Here is a 5,768-nt window from a genome sequence, read left to right as displayed (position 1 = left end):
ACTCATTTCACCGACAAAGAATGTTTGATCTTGAAACCGGGATTTGTGATACCTGAAGAGTGGATCATCATGAGGGCACCAAGAGTCAATGATCTGTACGTGTTGGACATGAGCATTGCTACTACAACCACGGGTCAGGCTCATTGTTTTGTGTCCAGAGCAACGGAGAAGGAGTCAAGGTTATGGCACAGAAAGATGGGGCATATTCATTTAAGGAAAATGAATCATTTAGTGCATAACGACTTGGTCACCGGAGTGAATATTAAAGGTTTTCATCTGGAAGGGGAGTGCATAAGCTGTGTCAGAGGTAAACAAAAGAAAAAGTCACACCCTACAAAACAAGTCAATTCAGTTTCGAGACCTTTGGAAAGACTTCACATGGATTTGTTCGGTCCAGTGAATGTTAAAAGTATAACAGGAGATTCTTACTGTTTGGTCGTGACTGATGACTACTCCAGATTTTCGTGGGTCATGTTCTTGAAAACGAAAGACGAAACCTTTGATAGTTTGGTAGTTTTGTTTAAGAAAATTGAGAATCTGTACCAGAGACCGATTTGTAGAATTCGAAGTGACAATGGTACTGAGTTCAAAAACAGTAAGATGGAGGAATACTGTGATGAAAGAGGTATACTGCATGAGTTTAGTGCTCCGTACACTCCTCAGCAAAATGGAGTTGCAGAACGCAAGAACCGGACGCTAATCGAGACAGCCAGAACGATGCTTGCAGATTCCAAGTTACCAATCAATTTCTGGGCTGAAGCTGTTTCTGCTGCATGCTATACTCTCAACAGAGTTCTTACTGTGAAGAAGTTCAACAAGACGTGTTTTGAGCTAATCAATAAACGCAAGCCGAATTTGAAATATCTAGAACCGTTTGGGTCACCCTGTACGGTAATAGAGTCACATGGCAAGCTTAGTCCGAAGAACTTTGAAGGAATATTTGTTGGATATTCAGGTCCTACACGGCGTGTCTTTGTTCCAAGCGAAAAGCGTATTATTGAAGCAGCAAATGTTGAATGTCAGGGTTATACAATGCCGCCTCAGAATCCTGGTGATTCATGGCGTTTTAATTATGACAAACTTTGGGAATCGTTTGACATTAGAGAAGAATCAGAGGAAGAGGAAGATTTCTTTGATGAGCTGGATATTTTATGAGAATATGAATCGTCGCTCAGGTTTCCAGCAGAGTATTCTAGCAGACCTCGGGAGACTTCAAATGATGATGAAGCAGGTCCTAGTAACGCTGGTGAACATGATGATGAAGTTGCTCCTGGTAATCAGTCGGAGGTGAATGATGATCAAGAAGCTGAAAACATGCCAGTTTTTGACCATGGTGATTCAGATCTTGAGGGGGAGCAGATCCAGTTGTCAAGTCAAACAAACCAAGTTGGTGAACAAGATGCAGAGCAGAATGTTACTAATCTGGAGGGAAATGTAGAAGTTCCAAGCAAAGTGATGCCGCGAACTCTTTCTTATCATCCAGAGGAGTTGATAATAGGAGAATTGCAATCAGGCGTTCGGACGAGACGTCAAATTGACCAGGGCTTAACATGTTTTTATTCTATAGTAGCACCTTTACAAACTGAATTTTCATTAAGTTGTTTTATCTCGCAGGTCGAACCGCGGACTTACAAAGAGGCGCTTACTGAAGACTCTTGGGTCATAGCGGTGCAAGAAGAATTAAGTCAGTTTGAGAAGTTAGGTGTGTGGAAGTTGGTTGATTTACTGGACGGTCAAAGAAAAATCAATACAAAATGGGTTTTCAAATGTAAGAGGGACGACAGAGGAGTGGTTGTAAGAAACAAAGCTCGACTCGTTGTTCAGGGCTTTAGTCAACAGGAGGGGATTGATTTTACCGAAGTCTATGCTCCTGTTGCACGACTAGAGGCTATCAGAATTTTCCAAGCATTTGCGTCTTGGAAAAATTTCAAAGTATTTCAGTTGGATGTTAAATCAGCGTTTCTTTATGGGAAGGTCAAAGAGGAGGTTTATGTTGGTCAGCCGCCGGGTTTTACTGACCCAATCCACAAGAACAAAGTTTATCTGCTGGATAAAGCGTTGTACGGTCTACATCAGGCGCCGAGAGAGCCTGGTACGAGACTTTGTCTCAACACCTACTCGCTAACCAGTTCATACGTGGAAAAGTGGATGCCACTCTCTTCACCAAAGTCGTTGATGGTCATCTTCTGATAGTACAAATTTATGTAGACGATATTATTTTTGGGTCAACGAATGAGAAATTATGCAAAGATTTCGAACAGGTGATGAAGCAGAAATTTGAAATGTCTTCAATGGGGGAGATGAAATTCTTTCTGGGATTACAAGTTGAACAACTTCCTGAAGGTATTTTCATTCATCAAACGAAGTACGTGCATGATATTCTGGAGAAATTTGGAATGTCAAGTTCTACTTCAGCTGCTACCCCACTTGCGACAAATCATGGTATTCACCCAGATCTCACCGGAGACAGGGTTGATGAGACACTTTATCGATCCATGATAGGTTCTTTGATGTACCTAACTGCTTCACGTCCTGACATCATGTACCCAACGTGCCTCGCAGCAAGATTTCAGTCTAACCCGAGAGAATCGCACATGATTATTGTGAAAAGGATTTTACGTTATTTGAAAGGCACACCCACATTGGGGTTGTGGTATCCTCGCAAAGGCGATTTTACACTCGAAGGGTTTTCCGATTCAGATTTCGGATGCTGCAAAATTAATGCGAAATCAACAACTGCAGGATGCCAGTTTTTTGGACCAAGATTGGTTACTTGGCAGTGTAAGAAACAAACATCTGTGGCGCTATCTACATGTGAAGCAGAGTATGTTTCTGCTAGCAGTTGCTGCTCTCAGATCCTGTGGATACAGCAACAGATGCGCGACTACGGTTTGCAGTTTCTTAACACACCTCTGTTTGTTGATAATGAGGCCGCAATTAATATAACTAAAAATCCAGTACATCACGCTAAAACTAAACATATTGAGATTCGTCATCACTTTATTCGCGATTGCTTCGAGAAAAAGTTGATACGAATTGAGAAAATCCACACTGACGAACAAAAAGCTGATTTGCATACCAAAGCTTTTGATAAAAATCGCTTTCAATATTTGTTAAAACTTAATGGTATGAAATTGCTTTCGGTGTCGGATGGGGTTGTGAGCGTTGATGAGAGTACTGTTGCGGATGAAGATGAGAAACAATCTGCGATGGTTTGTCGATTTTTTAATTGTTTTGGTATTTAGGGGGAGATAGATAGTTGTACATATTTTATTTTCAGAAAAATACAAAAACAGTAAAAAATGCAAAAATCCAAAAACATGATAAAATTGAAAAAGAGCTTGTGTATATAGGGAAAATGATAGTACATCAGTTAGACAATTACAGTATGCTAAAGATTTGGAAAGATAAAATGAGTTAAACAGTCTCACTAATGATGTGTCGATAGGTTTTTGTACATTTAGTAGATATATTCGGGATATAAACCTAAAATTTCAAACTGGTGAAATTCGTGGGGAACACTACTTGGATATATAGGTAACCCCTGAAATCTCGTTTGAAAGGTCTCGTATTCTGATATACTAGGTGGTTATACTCTATGATGTCTGGGGTATTATTCCGGGACTTCTGCTGAACGGTGGTTCTGACCTAGTCCCTGGCTAATACTTTCACCAAAATGCTTGAAACATAGCATTATAGCCCTCAGCTGATTAGACAATAAAATTGATAATCAGTTGTTGTAGCTAAAAGATTCTCTAAAGGGAACACATTGCAAAGTCGAAGCTGATATCTCTCTGCTGAACGGAAGTTCTGACCTGAGATCCCTCAGTTCTCGCATACCCTAATTTATGTACAGACATCATTGTAGTATCTTTGCCTGTAAGACTGAATATTGGGATTCTGGATACGGGAGTATATTCAAGAGGTGGGACACATGAATCGATCTATGTTCTTAAAACACTTAAACAGTATCCTGAATAGATTGAAGTTTGTATGAAAATTTAAGATGGATCAGTATATCGACAATCGAGGTGAATTGTTTAAATCTGAGTATGTAATATAGCTTAACGGTACTTGTAATTGGTCTGAAAAGCTGATATGATTCCCTGACACGCTCGCCAAAAACAAATTTGTAAATAGTTTGTTTTCTGCAATTTAAGTTTTCTGTTATTTCATTTCTTAGTTTAGATCAGCCTAAAATCCAAAAAGATTTTATTTCTGCTTTATTTTAGACAAACCAAAGTGGAAAGTTGATTGTCGGATTCTAGCAAAATGAAGCAGATGCAGGAGATTCTGAGCTGAAGATCGAGGAGAGCTTATATTGTTGGAAAATGTTTGTTTTCAAAAAGTTTTAAACAAGTTCATTAAGTTGATACTTGTTATTTTTCAGAAGATTGGAAAATTGTTTTACTAAATCAGTTTGTTTCGTCACAAGATCAACCAGGGTCATTAAGTTGAACTTGGTAGATTAATCAAGTATTCAGGGTCATTAATTTGAACTTGAAAACTTGAGTGGATTTTTAAAACTGATTGAAGTTGTGTTTATTGTTTGATAAGATAGAATGTAATGTTATCGGTTGAGTAACAGGTTTGGACGATATTTCCCAACGGAGGCAAATTGCAAAAGCTTGATCCAGATATCTCAAGATTCCAGCATAATGAGAGGGGGAGTCAGTGAGAGGGGGAGTTTGGATTAATAGCTATTGGGAAGTTGGTAGATAAAGCTAGAAGTCAGTCTGAGAACCTGTGAAGAATGCTTAAAGATAGACAGAGTTGGTAAAAAGACAAAGACTAAAGACTACGGATCAGAAGATGCTAAAAGGACTACGTCAACATCCAAGGGGGAGTCTGTTGATGCACGGAATGTCTGTTGACTGCGTCTACAAGAAAGTCTGAAGTCAAGATTGGTCTAAAGGGGTCAAAGTGTAAATATTGAGTAAAATAGACTTAGGACCGCTTATTTGTCAGTGTTGTATTGAGAACCGCTTTTGTGTCATTAGGTTTAGACTGGAACCGCTTTTAGGACATTAAGGTAGGATCGCTTATATGACAAGGTGCTGGATCGCTTATTGGACTGTCACATAAGCGACCCATGATCACTATAAATAGGGTGGAGCGGTTCTTCATTTGTAACGGTGTATGTATGTGCTGAGGTGCCGAAATTCTGCTAAAATTTTATCAGAAAGCAATACAAACACAAGGAATTGAAAGGATTAGCTGTTGTTACTTTACTTACGTTGATTCCGCCTTCGTATGTGAAGATGAACTACTTCGACTGACTTTTCGGGTCATAGAACGGTCCAACACATAAACCTAAATGTTGACGGTTTGAAAGTCACTCAAAGTGTTTTTAATTTTTTAAACCTTGTAAAACACTGTTAAATAAGTTTATCTAACTTACACATAGAGTTGTTTTTTAATCTTATTTAACACAATGAACTGACCCATTTTAACCCATCTCCATTTTTTTTTGTCGTGATGCACTATAGGAAACAATGGTTCAAAATGGGTGAAAGTGAATGAAAGAAAAACCCTTCATGCGGTTCTCAAAGAACCGAATTTCATTATCCCCGGAATCCCAGGTTTGTAACCATAAAACTTAAACGTTTTCGTGCTCTTTTGTAATTAAGCCTCACGTATCTTTTATTTTTTATGCAAATTTTTATATTTTTATTTATGGGTGTAGTGTTTTTTGTTGTTTCCAAGAAATCTAGCTTCTATAAAGACTTCAAAAGTGGAAGTTGGTCCCTTCCATCCCGACACGGGCG

Source organism: Helianthus annuus, chromosome 1 (assembly GCF_002127325.2).
Source record: "Helianthus annuus cultivar XRQ/B chromosome 1, HanXRQr2.0-SUNRISE, whole genome shotgun sequence".
In the NCBI taxonomy this organism is placed as follows: Eukaryota; Viridiplantae; Streptophyta; class Magnoliopsida; order Asterales; family Asteraceae; genus Helianthus; species Helianthus annuus.
This window is presented reverse-complemented; position numbering follows the sequence as displayed.